The following is a 15,671-nucleotide window of genomic DNA, read 5'->3' as shown; positions in this document are numbered from 1 at the left end:
AAGCAGAGGCCTTTGGTGAGGGGCCGAGCGCTCTTGTGAGCCTGGACTGCTCCTGGCCACTGCACTGTCCAATTTCCAGGAAGGAGGGACGCACCACCCTCCGTGTGGCTGTGGACAAGGAGGGCCCCACAATGGACGGGATGCCCGGCGTCTGAGGGACTCCCTTTCTTCCAAACACAGGGCCTCTGGCCCTGGGCTCAGGAAGCTGCACCCCTCCCTGCGGACCTTTTGGTCGCCCTGGCCCTGCCTGTGCCCACCGCAGCTTCAGGCTGCTGCTGGAAGAGAGCACTTTCCAGGCTTTGAGGGAAGAGCCTTTGTTGAAGAGGCTGCACACCGAGTGTGCTGCCCTGCCTGGGGGAGAGGGCAGCCTCCTCTCCCTCCCCTCTCCCAGGAAGCGGTGGACCATCGTCAACAGTCACCACTTTGTGTCCATCTGGTGGGAGGAAGATGTCACTTGTGTAGGCATCAGTGAGGAGCTCTTTGAGGAAATTTTGGAGAGGGTGGACTCAGACAAGGTATCTGAGACAGACTGCATGAAGAGCTTCGTCTGCCAGCTTAGCTTGTATGGATTCAGCAAAGCGTGCCAGGATGTGCTCACCTCCCTCTGCCTGACCAACCTGCTCATGGAGGAGCTGCCTGTCTGTGTCTTGAGCAAGGTAAGGGTGGAGGAATATCTGCTGGGCCCTGGGGGCAGGGTGGGTGCCAACCTCAGTGTGGCCGGGAATGCTGTGTGTAAAGACAGGACTGGGGACCAGCGTGACTGCCGGAGCTGCCAGTGCTGGTGCTGCATTGGGGAGTTGTGAGGGGGAGAGTCTGAGCATTCTCAGCACAAAGAAGTCACTGCTCCTCCTTTCTTTCTCTGCTGGGGATGTCTGTGTGAGATGACGGAGGTAAGCTGAATGCACAGTAGGGATCAGGTCAGGATACCCGGGGGCCAGGAGTCACTCTGTACCACTGACCCGTGGGCCCTTAGATCACAGTCACATCAGGGAAAGAGATGACATTGCTCAAATGCTGGACCTTCCTGTCCTCCAGCCAGGGCACAAATGGGCCAAGCGGAGGCAGGTGGGGGACGGGGTTTGTGTGCCCCCATGACTCCCTCACGGCTCAGACCTGAAAGAATCTGCCAGCAAGGCGGGAGATCTGGGGTCGATCCCTGGGTTGGAAACATCTCCTGAAGAAGGGCATGGCAACCCACTCCAGTATTCTTGCCGGGAGAATCCCCATGGACAGAGGAGCCTGGTGGACTACTGTCCATGGGGTCGCAAAGAGTCACACATGACTAAGTGACTAAGCACATGACTCCCAGAGCTGTGGAGCAGAAGTCTAGTGCAGGGAAGCACAGGTCCTTTCCTGGGAAGTGTCCTGCTCAGCCGAGGAAGTGCAGGCCATGGGTCGACACCTGCACAGAAAGCAGAGAAACTTGTGCAGTCTGCCTGCTGCAAATGCCAAGGCCCCTCTCTGGGCCTTGTACGGATACTCTTGGGCCACTCTGATTCATTTTCCAAGGTGATGGTGAGTTAATGAGTCCCGAGGATGTGCAAGCTGGGGCACTGCCTCCTGTGGGACAGGGACCTGCTTTCTCCATGAGGCCTGGGGATGGCGGGGTGAGGGCACCCAGGGGCCTAGCCAAGAGGGTGCTGGTTTCAGTAAGCCTTTTGACACTTGGACTTGCTATTCTCTCTCTCTCTCTCTCAGTGAACCCCAGTTACAGTTCTGCTGCAGTTCCCTGTTTGAGAGAGACAGCCATACCTCCTGGGGAAGATGAAGAGGAGAGGGGGCATTAAGTCTGCATCTCGGCAGGTGGAGGGCAGGCCGGCAGCCCTGGGCGTCCTTCATGGGCCCAGCACTGCTCAGCCACAGGACGGCCTGTCACCCTGCCCTGAGGGTGCCCAGGGGACCGTGAGCCACCTGGAACTCGCCCCCGCCACTGCCCTGGCCGGGACCTACAATGTCCCTGCTGCTGGTCCAGGGAGGGCGGCCCCACCCTCCTTGTTGGGTCCTGAGGCCTGGCAGCCCGAGGGCACACAAGCTCCTTTTTTTCTAATCCCTGTCCCAACAGAGGTGGCCCTGCCCACGGGCCCTGCCTGTGGCTCTGCTTCACCTGGCCTCCTGCCCAGATGGTTCCTCCTTTGATGGTGGTTGGCCCTACCACTGTGCCCACCCAAATCTTCAGCCTGCCCCCTGGGCAGCTCCCAGTGGCCACACGGGTGCTTCTGTGCCCCACCTGGATGCCTGTTGTGGCTCAGGCCTGGAACCCCTTCTACTACTGCTCAGGCAGCGCCTCTTTCCCAAAATCTCCAGCCATTCTTTCCCGTAATCCCCACCCCCTTCAGGTGTACCCCCAGAGGGCCCCAAATATGCACCCTATTCAGACAGATAGAGGCGGCCCTTTGGTCAGAATACTGCACGCCAAAAAAGAACCTGAAAACATGAGGGATTTCCCACCCAGCACATATCTTCAGCGTCTCCATCCTGGGCCTGGCTGAGCATTTGAGTCCCCTTAGGCAGCTGCTTGCTTGCAAAGTCAAGACAGATAGCGACCCACCCCTGGCACAATATGGGCAGCTCGTACACACCTGGGGAAGCCCCTCAGATGCTCTGCACCCGCTCGTTGAAAAGACCCATCAAGAGCTTGACAAGAGCCCGGTGGAGTGGCTTCACGGGCACAGGGACACTGTCCAGCAGGCTCCTCACTTGACAGATGAGTAGAAATTAGGCCTCCCCTTGTTGGGGGCCCCAAAAGAGCCCTACTTGTCCTGAGATGCACAGGGCTGGAGCTTGTGGTACCTGTCCGAGGCCTGCGGGTGTTCAGTTTGGGGACTCGCTGGTGTCTGGACAGCAGGCCCGAGGTTTGGCTTCATTGCAGGGCCTACATCTGGTGACATTTTCTTGTTTCTCTTTTCTTTTCCCTTTTCAGCTGAGTGCTCCAAGGGTGTCACACCTCAGCACCCTCTGCTTGCTGGGGTGTCCATTTTATAACACGCTTTCTCTTAAAAGAGTGTTTGTCCTGAGGAGCATAGCAAAGAGCCCTCCAGGGTCGTGCTGCAGAGACAAGGGCTCCGAGGTCGGGAGAGGGGAGAGCGTGCACACCAGTCCACCAGAACTGAAAGGCTGGGTCTCCCTTGTTGGAAGTCTGGTGCAGGCAGAGGAGCCCCTGAGAAAGGACACGGGGCAGTGCAGGCCAGGCCTCTGTCAGCCCCAGCACTGAGCTGCCATGACACCCGACCAAACTGCTCACTTCCAAGTCAAAACACAGCCCCTTACAAAGGTCGCTGCCTGGGGAATGCCTTAAATTTCAGAAGATTTCATTCGGTTTTTTGTCTTGACTTCCGTATGCCTCCTGACCTGAATCACACACAGATGCTGCTATTTATAAAACACATTCCCAGAAACCTCAGCATATGTGGCACCTGCTTACCTGTAAATCTATAAAGTGGAGATGTGCTGATTGCAATATCAAATCATCTGCTTGTCACAAAAGGCAACTTTTATTTACAGTCAAGGCTGCCTGACATCAAAAGAGACTCCTGTGGTACTTCACTCCCACCACTCAGTCCTTGGTAGATTTTGATTGATGTCTGCAGAGTGAAGTGGCTAAGCACGTGTCCTCCTGGGCTGGGCAGAGGCGGCAGCCTAAGGTCACACAGGAGTGGAGGGAGGGAGTATGGACTTGATGGGCTGGCCCTGGACAGTCAAAGTGTCTCAAGCCCCACGTGTGCCTGGGTCACCAGAGGAGAGGCCAGGCGGCTCCAGAGGCATGGGTTTACTTTTGTCCCCGGGGTCACACAGGTGACTGTGTCTAGGAGAGTGGAAATGCAATTCAACCAGACAGGGTGTCTCAGAGCAGGGGCCTACCTCACAAGTGCTCCAACTAAGTAAGGGTGACCCTGGAGGCCCAACCGGGCAGACCCAGGGGAGCCAGTGATCCACGGCCAACTCACTTCCCACCAGCTCTGCTCGAGCCTTCTTCAGCCCAGTGCTATTCTTGGGTCCTCAGTGGCTCATTTGTCCCCTGGGCCCCCTTGCTCTGTCCTTTCACAAACGGAGATGCCATGGCCAAACAGGGATGAGGCTCGAAGAGTCTGATTTCTGGATGACAGAAACAAGACTTAGCCTGTGATGAGCAAACCTGGCAGTGCTCTGGAGTGCCAGCTCTCTGCAGGAGGAACCGCCCGGGACTCCGTGGGAACTGTTATGAGGAAAGGCCCTAGGATGGATCAAGCTACAAACCAGCAGGGGAGGCTGATGAGACACCACGGCCTGGGACTTGTCTATGCCCAACCCCACAGGTAAGGCCTGTGACCGGGCAGCAAGGTGCTTAGCCATCTGCTGAGCCTCTGGAAAGGGAGGGAAGGTCCCCATCCCCAGGGTCTGAGGCCCCATCCAGGGCCCCCCCTTCCCCTGAGGACCCGTGCAAACCACACAGACGATGACCTCTGCACGCCCCACCCTCAGCAAACTTGGGGATGCCCAAGCCTCACTCAGGCAACACCTCCGGCCTCTGAGTGGTGCTCTGGGGGGTTGTTAGTGGGGCTGGGGTGGCCAGGCCATCATGGGGGCTGGGCTGGACTCCAGTGAGGCTGAGTCCTTGGCCCTCAGGGTCCCCAGGGGCAGGGCAGGTCAGCCACCCACCCTCCTCCCAAATGTCTCTCCTTCCTGGGGGAAGAGTCTAAAGTCGCCCGACCGGTGGGGACTTAGAACCCACGACTCACGAGTTCTTGGCCCCCGAGAGTCCCTCTGGGACACTCTGCATAAGACGGGCCCATGCGGGAGATTGGGGGGGGGCATCCGTGTAGACCAGTGGAAGAGAGCCACCAGGAGATGACCCTGGGGATACCCCAGAGAGGAGGAGTGTGAAGTCACTATGAGTAACCAAGGCCATCTACAGGTTGCTGAGTTCTTGCTAATTCACCTGCCGCTGCTCACCCTCTTCAGCTAAAACAATATCATTCATGCAAAAATTTCCAAAGTGTGGTGACACTGAGCAACCCCCATGGGAAGGTGAGTGGTTCCCTGCGCTCCCACAAAGTCATGGGCACAGCAGCCCCCCATCCATCATCTGTGCTTGGACTGCAGCCTTCTCTCGAGGGTTAATGAGGCCCCCTCCTGAGAGAGGATGAGAGGGTCCAGTTGTCCCGGAACAGAGGGTCCTATAGAATACAACCCCAGCCCGACTGGGACTCCTGGGGGCCCTGGTCCGGGCTGTCAGGCTGAGACCCCACACTCCCCCTCACTTTGTCAGTGAACTTTCAGAGTCAGAGGCTTGGTCTTTGTGGCCCAGTCTCAGGTAGGCAGAGGGAGGGGCCCACGTCCTCTGGAGACTTGAGGTGAGGACCAGAGGAGGCTGAGGGTCCCCAGGGCATGCATGTGCGGCCCTCCCGACAGCCCTGGGGGACCATGGGGCATGGCATCCAGATGTAATGTCACTGATCCCGATGGGAGTGAAGGGAGGGCCTGGGTCAGGTGTCCGGGTTCAGGTCAGCACAGTGAAAGAACCCAGCTGTTCTAGGACTCAAGGTAGTGGGGCTCTAGGGCCCCAAGACATCCAGGTCATCACTGCTCTCAGCCCTGGGAGACCCTGGCAGGGTTGTAGGAATGAGCCCCCTACTCCCGCTTGCCTCTCAGGGATCCTAGCTGGGGATGGCCTGGTTCTAAGGGGAGCAAGGTCAGGGACAGAGGGTGGTGCTCAGACCTGCTCAGAGTCAAAGTGAAGAGCAGAAGGAGGGTTGAGGAACACCCAGGGCATCATCTCAGCTCTGGGAAGCCCTGGGCTTGGAGCCCTGGTGTTATGTCCACAGACTTCCCTTTGGGGTCTCAGTGAAGTGATGGCCTTGGTGTGAGGGCCCTGCTTCCGGTCAACACAAGGGGCATCACTGGACCTGCCAGGGCTCAAGATGAGAACCTTGAGCGAGGAAACAGGGAATCCCACCGGTCTTGGCATCTGTTGTCAGCCAGGGGAGACTCTCATGGGGACATGAGCATCGGGTCTCAGAAACACTGGAGACTTGATATAAGGGACAGGGCCTCAGAGATTGGAGGGGAGATTCCTAGATTTTGAAGGAGTTTAGGTGAGGGCCCTGAGGGAGGACTGAGAGGACCCTGGATCCCAAACAGAGGAGACTTAAGAGAAGTCGGTCCCTGCTGTTGGTCCCTGGCACCGCTGGCGTAGGATGAGTGCAGCAGACATGGTCAGACTTCCTGAAATACGGGTCTCAGACTAGGGACCCAGTATGGGGGAGGAGTTCCTGATATCTGGGTCTCAGATTGAGACCTCATCTATGGAGTGGGAACTCAGGGGGGCAACTTCCCAGGTCCTGTGGGGCGTCAAGTTGAGGACCCTGAGGAGGGACTAGGGGATCATGGACCCCAATCAGAGCAGACCTCAGAGGAGCCCGTCTCTGTTGTCAGTCCAGGGCAACAGTGCAGTAGAATGAATGAAACAGGCATGGTCTGACTTCCTGACATCCGCGTCTTTGAGAGACTGGGGCCCTGGTATAAGGGGCGGGGCTTCAGTTGGGGAGAGGTGAGAATCCAGGTCCTGCCCGGGGGCAAGGTGAGGTACCTAAGGAGAACTGAGGTAACCCCAAAGGAGGATTGACAGAACCCTACAGATCCCTGCCCCTGAAGTTGGCCGTGGGAACCCTTGGGGTGAGAAGACCACACTAGGCCTGTGTGCCTTCCTCACGTGCGGGTCTCAGAGAGACTGGGGGCCTCATGAGAGTGGCAGGGCCACAAAATGGAGGACAGGATAATCCTGGGTCCTGCCTGGAGTCCAGGTTCCATGAGAGGAAGGAATGAGGCGGTTAGACCCGGACATGGGGAGGGATCCTTCCCTTTGATGGGGGTCTTGGAGTCCACAGAGTGGGGTGAACAGGGTGAACAGTTTCTTGACCTCTGGCTTAGGGGCCTCGAGACCTGAGGTGATCAGGCGGGGGGTGGGGGGGAGGGTGCTGAGACTTCAGGTCCACAGAGAGTGGACTTCCCGGACCCCGAGGGAGGACTGAGCAGACCCCCGCCCCTGTGGTCAGTGCTGGGAGGCCAGGCAGGATGTGAGGAGGAGCTGAGGACCCGTGGGAGGCCCTGGGCAGGTGCGGCCACATGTGGGGCCCCTTAGCACTTTCTGTTCAGGCTCGCATCTTTTTCTGAGTTTCCATGCAGGCCGCCAGAGGGGAGGGGCCAGGTTGTGCCAGGAGAAAGGTGAACACTACAAGGGAACCCTGAGGGGACCTCCCACTGCACAACTGGGGTGACCTCACAGGGTCCACCCCTCGTACCATCCCAGAAGGCTCAGGGCTGTGCCACAGGATAACCCCGAGGTGCTCCCTCCATTTCTCTCACAGGAACTCCAGGAACCAGGAGGTGAAGGCAGAAGTCTGAGGCCCATGTCCTGAAGTCAGAGAGCAGAGGAGGTCCAGGCAGTGCTAGGAGTCAAGGTGAGGAGGGTGGCCTGAGTGTGCACCAGGGGCTCCCCACCCCAGAACAGAGGGGACCCCACAAGGGCCTAATTCCCACACCTTGTCAGCCCTGGAAATCTCGGACTGTGCTGACTGCACCCTGGGGAGCCACCCTACTTCCTCCTTCAGGTAGCCAGGGGACTGCCCGCCCCAGAGGCATGCCCCTTTGAGGTCTGAGAGCACACCTCAAGGGGAGACCTGTAAGTGGCCTGTGTCAGAAATCCCAGGGTGCGTTGCTCAGCTGAGGCCGCTGACACCCCCTTTCTCCCCCAGAGGCATGGTCCCCATCTGTTCCCCTGCCTCACTCCTGGCTGTGGTTTGACCCCAGGCATTGCACTCATGATCAGGATGACTGAGCTGAGCAAGCCCGAGGAAGACCTTCAGGACCCAGGCAAGGCCCAGGGCCTGGAGGAGGCGCAGCTCTTGGGGGCTGAGGCAGGGGAGGCTGCATCCACCTCGGCCTTCTCCCCCAAGTCTCCTGCTCCACCCTTGCAGAGGCCTTGCCCCAGGAAGCTTTGAATGAGATGGTGGCTAACCTGATGAAGTTCCTGCTGTTCGAGTATCGGGCCAAGGAGATGGCCTCCGAGGCGGAAATGCTGAAGAAGGTCCTCAGGGATAACAAGGAGCACTTTTCGGTGGTCTTCAGCCAAGCCTCAGAGTGCCTGCAGCTGGTCTGTGGTGTGGAGGTGAAGAAGGTAGACCCCAGGGAGCACATCTACATCATGGTCCCCACCCTGGGCCTCACCTGTGATGCGATGCTGAGCAGTGGGAAGAGCATGCCCAAGGCCTGCCTCCTGGTGCTGGTCCTCAGCCTGATCATGCAGAATGGAGACTGCACTCCTAGGGAGGATGTCTGGGGAGCACTCAGCAAGTGGGGATGTTTGTCAGGAGGGAGCACTGTGTCTTAGGGGAGCCCAGGGAGCTGCTGACCCAAGTGTGGGTGCAGGAGGGGTACCTGGAGTACCGGCAGGTGTCTGACAATGACCCTGCTCGCTTCGAGTTCCTGTAGGGTCCCCAGGCCTGTATGGAGACCAGCGAGTCGGAAGTCATGGAGGACCTGCTGAGAGTCAACCAGTGGTTTTCCAGGGCCTTCCCACCCCCATCTGCAGAGGCTGTGAAGGAGGAGGAAGAGGAGTCCTGACACAGAGAAGCAGACAAGCTGATCTTCCCCTCTGTGATTGAAGAGGGAGCAGTCAGCCTTCTCAGTAGTGATGGCCTGGGACACTTGGGGGAACCCGGGGTGTAGCATCTTTGTGTTCCTTTTCTCTGAGATGACATGGAAATTCATCTCTTTCTTTTTTTTTTAGGAATTTTTCAAATGTGTTTTTTCAGCTTAAGCCTTAATAAACTTCAGTATCTAACTTTGTGAATGACATTGTTCACACATGTATTTGTACTTAACCAGTTTAAGGACCAGACTTTTGCTGTTTTGTAAAAGAGATTGGGAACTCTTGCATTTTATTTTGTGACCTGGAGCAAGAATACATGGAATTGGAATTACAAGTATTTTGGATATGTGAACTTACTTAGCAGTATATAGTTGGTGGAAGAATTGGAAAATAAAAAACGATTGTAGTGAATTCTTGCTTCTTATAGGTTTTGACTGTCCTTTTCTACAGCTAATCCACCACATCTGTTTACTTGGATTTTGCCAGGTTATTATTTAAGAAAGTAGGAAAAAATTGATGAGATTAATAAGCCCCCTTCTCACTGGTTCATTTATTCCACAGAACTTCACGGATCCTCTGCTCTGTGGAAGGCCCTGTGTTAGCAGTGGGGACACTAGGAGAAGCAGGACACCCCCACACCTAGAGCTATGGTCTAGGAGCCACAGTCACAGGACGAAGGTGGAGAGATGTACCACTGTCCCACAGAACAGGCAATATGGGGCACAGTGGTGGGGATCCAGGAGGAGCACTCAAGTGTTGGTGTCTGAGCCAGGGCAGTTTGAGGCTTTGGGAAGCTGGACTCCTTCTGTGGGAGATGATGGTAATGAACCTGAGTGGTGTCAACAGCCAGACTTTAGAAGGTGTCTTATGGGTGAGAGGAAAGTCTGAAATCAGGCATGCATGTTAGAAGTTGATCTTCTCTCCAATAAATCTCCTGGGTCTCAAAAACAACGTGCAGTTTGGTCAGAACAGGTAGACACCTGGTTTTTCTGCCTGAGTCTAAATACACTTGAAAGTTTCCAAATGGGAAATGAGTGAATTTGGTTTGGCACACAGTCTACTCAGTCTCAGGGAATACAGTTGAAGACATTTCAATTACCACCCTCAGTCTTCTGGTAAGATTTTAATAGGGTTCTTCTTTGAAACTGGCAATCGGACACTTCAACTGGTGGGTCAGCTTTCCTGAGTGGTCACACCCCAAAGCCATAGTGAAGGAGGAAACAGAACAGGCTCTGTCTTGAAAGTAGGACTCCATCTTGGGCGGGACCGTGGACTTTGAGCTATAGGCCCAGTATCTATGGAGACGACATACCAACTGGAAAACCAGGACCCTGGAAGGAAGAGCCCCAGGGCTCTCCATCCCCTAAAAGAATACCTTAATTATCTGTGTAGCTGAATAGAATCATACATTCTATTATGCTTACTGGGGTATAGCCACAGGCTTATTGATAATTGTCCACTGTTAACTACCTAGGCTTAAGGCATATGATCACGGGTTAACTTTGTTTGGATCTTACTTTTTCCTTTGTTCAGACTAGTTTCAGGGAAACTTATACACTTAGGGTATATAAGATTTTCACAAAAACTGGTCGGGGTCCTTGGCTAAGAGGAGACTCTGTCTTGGGCCCACCGGTGTAATAAGCTGCACTCCACTATCTGCATTCTCCTTCTGAGGGAGTTTGTTTCCCGGAACGCGTGGTTACAACAATAAAAATTGCACTGAACTTGAATTCACACACCTCAGAATCCTCCCGGAGAAGGCAATGGCACCCCACTCCAGTACTCTTGCCTGGAAAATCCCATGGATGGAGGAGCCTGGTAGGCTGCAGTCCATGGGGTCGCACAGAGTCGGACACAACTGAAGCGACTTAGCAGCAGCAGCAGCAGCAGAATCCTTCTTGAAGTTGAAGAGTGGTGCATTGTGCTTATCCTTGCTGGATTTTGTAAAGAAAACTCCCACTGTCCTTTTTCTCCCACTGTCACTTGTCTGATACCTGCCCCTCATGAAGGTCATGGCTGTTGGGGAGCCTACGGGCACCTGTGCTCAGACATGTTCTATCCTGTGGAGGCAGCCGAGTCTCCCAGGCTACACTCCCTGGCATTAGGAGGTAGGGCCACATATTCACTGCTGAGACTGTGGCTGGGCACTGCTGCAGAGGGTAGGGCAGAAAGAGAACTGGAGGGAGTGGGGGGAGGGGGATCCCCTCCCTGACATTCCCAAGAGCCTTGGAAACTAAATCAGATCTTGCATTGGAAAGTGCCCCCCCCCACCAAAAAAAAAGAAAGAAAGAAAGAAAGAAAGTGCCAGTAGAGAGTAGTGACTAGAAACAGTTGAAAATTCAAGGAGTCTTTGGCTTCCTCAGAAACTCCTCAACACGTGAAGGGAATTGTCTTCATCACAAGCTTTACCTACCGGCTGCTGTCTGTTGAGCACCAGCACCAAGTACACTGCAGGTCAGGGGAGAGACTCCAGGTCTTTGTTCACATCTCTTCTCCATGTGCTTCCTGGAAGCTGCCTGAAGGGAACAGGGGATCCTTATGTAAACCTACAACAAGTTGGAAATAAATACAAGGTTAATTCACCGATTTTAATACAAAGAAAAAAAACAGTTCATCTAAATAACAATAGAATGTACTTTAGGGAAAAAGCATCCCATGTGTCTTGATGCCTGGGGTGGGATGGAAAGGTATTTTGGATGCAGGTGGTGCCACATCCATGGGGTTGAGATCCCAAGAAGCAGGAAACACTTTTGCCTGCCTGACTGATGGAAGATCTGTCCAGGTGCTGTCCATTCAGGGCCAAGGCTAAGGACCTGGGCTCTTCTCAGTGGCACAGTCAGAAGGTAGGTGTTTTTAGGAGAACTACTCTCTTCCTAGAGCCCTCCAGGACAGTTGTGATGTAGACAGGGTGGAAGAGGAAGGAGCATTTTGGATTCTGGGCACTGCAGATAGTATCCTGGGGGGTGGTACAGCCAGAGGGACTGAGGAGGGTGGAGAGCCCTGGGAGCAAGGGGCAGGGATGCAGCCTAGGAGTCTGGAGCTGAGCTTCAAGCCAGAATCACATGAGGACCACACAGCCCTCCTTCTGAGGTCCATCCTTCTCTCCCTTTCCCTTCGTCACATGGCAGAGCTGGGTCAGGAGAAGAGGAGACATGTGGATGGGGAACTGGTGCCTGAACCTCTGCGGAGAGGAGTGCAAAGTACCAGGTGGGAACCATGGCTCATAGGTCAGTAGGACTGTTATGATACCTCCTGGTGGAACCAACTTCCTTTGGGAAGAGCATGTCCTGTCACCCCCATTAATAGAGTGACCAGTAGCCACATGAGGCTGGGTAGTGTGAACTCCAATGTACTTAGTGTGTCCCAGGGCCTGGCCTTCTGCCTTAACATAATGTGAAGTCAAATGTAAATAGCTAGAAGTGGCTAACGGCTAGATAGCCCCGCTGAGGAACTTCAGAACCTACACGGGGGCCAAGAAGCACAACCTCCCCTGTGGGTCACTGGGAGTGGTGGTAGGTGGGGTCACTGTACCCTCTGGTTCCAGGGCCATGTATCTTACTTGGTGGGGGAACTAATGATGACAGATGTGAAATTTGTCCAGTCCCTGGAGGGTGAAACCCCAGTACCACGGACTCTCATATCCCAGTGTGCACCTCACATGTGCTTCGTAGAAGCCATTCTGCTGCTCCAGGAGACCAGCAGCACTGGAAGCTGTGGTCTCAGGGCAATGAGGGCTTTGGTGTGAGGGTCCAGGCTTGGGTCAACTCGGGGACATCCTGTAGCTTGCAGAGCTCAAGATGAGGACCCTGAGGAGGACACAAGGACCCCATGGATCCCACCCCTAATGTCATCCCTAGGCATCCCTTATGGCGGCATGAGCACTTGGCAGCATGTCCCGAAATTTGGCATCCCTGTCTCTGACAGAATGGGGACCTGATATAAGGGGCGGGCCTTAGAAGGAGAAGGGGAGGATCTTAGGTTCTGAAGAAGTCTGGGTAAGGACCCTGAGGAAGGACTGAGGGGATTCTGGACCCCATCACAGAGTGGACTCAGGGAGCACATAGGGTGGAATGAGCACATGCTGCATTTCCTGACATCCGGGTCTCAGAGAGACTGGGGACCTGCTATAGGTGGCAGGGCCTCAGGTGGGAAGAGAGGAGAATTCCAGGACTTGTGGGGTAACAAGTTGAGGTCCCTGACGGAGGACTAAGGGACCCTTGGCCTCAAAGAAAGCTGTCTCTGTTGTCGGTCCTTGGCGACCCTGAGGTAGGATGAGAATCACAGGCATGGTTTGACTTCCTGACATCCGGGTCTCAGAGAGACTGGGAGCCTCGTATAAGGGGCGGGGCCTCAGGTGGGGAGAGGAGAGAATCTGAAGTTCTACCCGAAGACAAGGTAAGGCCCTGAGGGAAGATTGAGGGGACCCCCGGGGAGGACTGATGGAGCCCCACAGATCCCCGCCCCTGTCATCAGCCCTGGGAGACCCTGGGGTGAGAAGAGCACACTACACCTGTCCTCACTTTCTGACATCCGGGTCTCAAGAGAGACTGGGGACCTGTTGTGAGGAACCGGGCCTCAAACTGGGGGAGGACAGAGCCCCGGTCCTACCGGGAGTCAAGGTAAGGACCCTGAGGGAGGAGTGAGGGGATCCAGACCCCAGAACAGAGGGGACCCTGGTATTCCCCAGGCAGGACGACCTCGTGCTGCATTTCCTGACATCGGGTCTCAGAGAGACTGGGGACCTGTTGAGAGCGGCGCGGCCTCAAAATGGAGGACGGGCCAATTCCAGGTCCTGCCTGGAATCTAGGCTCCAGGCGGGGAAGGACTGAGGCAGTTAGACCCCAACACAGAGAGGGATCCTTGCCTTTGATGGGGGTCTTAGAGGTCCCAGAGCAGGTTGAACAGGATGAGCAGTTTGTCGACCTCTGGCTTAGGGGCCTCGGGAGATGAGGTGTTCAGTCGGAGGGTGGAGGCTTCAGATGCACAGAGGGTGGACTCCATGGACAGAGCTGAACCCACTCTTGTGGTCAGTGCTGGGAGTCTAGGCTGGACGTGAGGTGAGGACCGAGCATCTCCCCAGCCTAAGTAGGACTCGCAGGAGGCCCTGGGCAGGTGCGACCACATGTGGGGCACTTTCTCTTCAGACTCGGGTCTTGTTCTGAGTTACTCTGCAGGCCCCCAAAGGGCAGGGTCCAGGCCATGGCAGGGGAAAGGTGGGCACTACAAGGGAGCGACAAGGGGACCACTTCCCCCACAGCAAGGGGGGGGGACCTCAGAGTCCAGGGCTGTGCAGAATCTACCCCCGAGGGGCCCCCTCCATTTTTCTCACTCCAGGAACCAGGAGGCAAGAGCAGAGGTCTGAGGCCTGTGTCCAGAGGTCTGAGAGCAGAGGAGGTCCAGGCAGTACCAGGAGTCAAGGTGAGGAGGGTGCCCTGAATGAGCACCAGGGGTTCCCCATCCCAGAACAGAGGGAACCCCACAAAGCCCTAATTCCCCCACTGTGTCAGCCCCAGAACCTCTGGCTGTGCTGGCTGCATGCAGGGGAGCCACTGCCCTCCTCCTTCAGGTAGCCAGGAGTCAGACTGCCCAGGAGGACAGCCCCTGTGAGGCCGAGAGCACCTCGCAAGAGGAGACCTGTTAGTGGCCTGTGTTGACCACCCAGGGTGTATTTCTTAGCTGAGGCCCATGGTCCACAATGTCCCCTGCCTCACTCCTGTCTGTGGTTTGATCCCAGGCATCGTGCTCGTGGTCGAGATGAGTGAGCTGAGCAAGCCCAAGGAAGACCTTCAGGACCCAGGCGAGGCCCAGGGCCTGGAGGAGGCACAGCTCTTGGGGGCTGAGGGGGGGGAGGCTGCACCCCCCTCGGCCTCCTCCCCACCAGTCTCCTCGTCTGCTGCTGAGGAGGCCTTGCCCCAGGAAGCTCTGAATAAAATGGTGGCTAACATGGTGAAGTTCCTGCTCCGCAAGTATCGAACCAAGGAGCCAACCTCTGATGCCGAATTGCTGAATACGGTCCTCAGGGATAACCAGGAGCACTACCCAGTGGTCTTCCGCCAAGCAGTTGAGTGCGTTCTGCTGGTCTTTGGCGTGGATGTGAAGGAGGTAGATCCCAGGAAGCACGTCTACATCATGGTTCCCTGCCTGGGCCTCACCTGTGATGCAATGCAGAGAGGTGGGCAGGGCCTGCCCAAGGCCGGCCTCCTGGTGGTGGTCCTCAGCCTGATCCTCCAGAATAGGGATCACGGCCCTGAGGAGGAGATCTGGGGAGCACTCACCAAGATGGGGGTGTATGTTGGGAGGGAGCACTCCATCTTTGGGGAGCCCAGGAAGCTGCTGACCCAAGTGTGGGTGCGGGAGGGGTACCTGGAGTACCGGCAGGTGCCTGACAGCGCCCCTGCTCGCTACGAGTTCCTCTGGGGTCCCCGGGCCTTTGCGGAGACCAGCAAGGAGAAATTCACGGAGTATCTGCTCAGGGTCAACCAAAGGGCTTTTAGGTCCTTCCCACTCCCTTCTGCAGAGGATGTGAGGGAGGAGGTAGGGGGACCCTGAGCCAGAGCAGCAGCCGGGCTGATACGTTTCTCTGTGATTGAAGAGGGAGTAGTCAGCCTTCTCAGGAGTGATGGCCTGAGCCACTTGGGGAACCAAGTGTAGCATTTTTAGGTTCCTGCTCTCTGCGATGACATGCAGATTGATCTCTGTTTTCTTTAGGAATTTTTCAAATGTGTATTTCAGCTTAAGGCTTAATAAACTTCAGTATCTAACTTTGTGAATGACATTGATCACACATGTATTTGTGCTTACCCAGTTTAAGGAAAAGAGTCTTGCTGGTTTTTAAAAGAGTTTGGGAACTTTCCCATTTATTTTGTGACCCTGAACATGGTAACATGAGAATGGAATTATAACTATTTTGGAAATGTGAACTTACTTAGCAGTAATGTACTTGGTGAAAGAATTAGAAAATAAAATGTGATTAAAGCGAAGTCTTGCTTCTTATACTTTTTGTCTGTCATTTTATACTGTTAAGCTATCTCAGTTTATTTGAATT

At 55.4% G+C, this 15,671-nt stretch overlaps 2 protein-coding genes and 1 long non-coding RNA gene across 7 annotated transcripts in view; 2 read left to right on the top strand and 1 right to left on the bottom strand.

The window, feature by feature from the left end:
* LOC122689685 (probable ATP-dependent RNA helicase DDX4) overlaps nt 1–15,671 on the top strand; it is a 727,334-nt gene that overhangs the window by 316,398 nt on the left and 395,265 nt on the right. The gene's annotated exons all lie outside the window — the stretch shown is intronic.
* LOC122689687 (probable ATP-dependent RNA helicase DDX4) overlaps nt 1–15,671 on the bottom strand; it is a 437,080-nt gene that overhangs the window by 137,050 nt on the left and 284,359 nt on the right. The gene's annotated exons all lie outside the window — the stretch shown is intronic.
* Nucleotides 4,050–8,143, top strand: LOC122689692. Its single transcript, XR_006339888.1, has 3 exons — nt 4,050–4,292; nt 7,344–7,436; nt 7,786–8,143. It is a non-coding gene; the product is annotated as an uncharacterized LOC122689692 (long non-coding RNA).

This window comes from Cervus elaphus, chromosome X, assembly GCF_910594005.1.
Source record: "Cervus elaphus chromosome X, mCerEla1.1, whole genome shotgun sequence".
Classification (NCBI taxonomy): Eukaryota; Metazoa; Chordata; class Mammalia; order Artiodactyla; family Cervidae; genus Cervus; species Cervus elaphus.
Note: the sequence above shows the minus strand (reverse complement) of the source record. Positions and strands in the feature narration are given on the sequence as shown.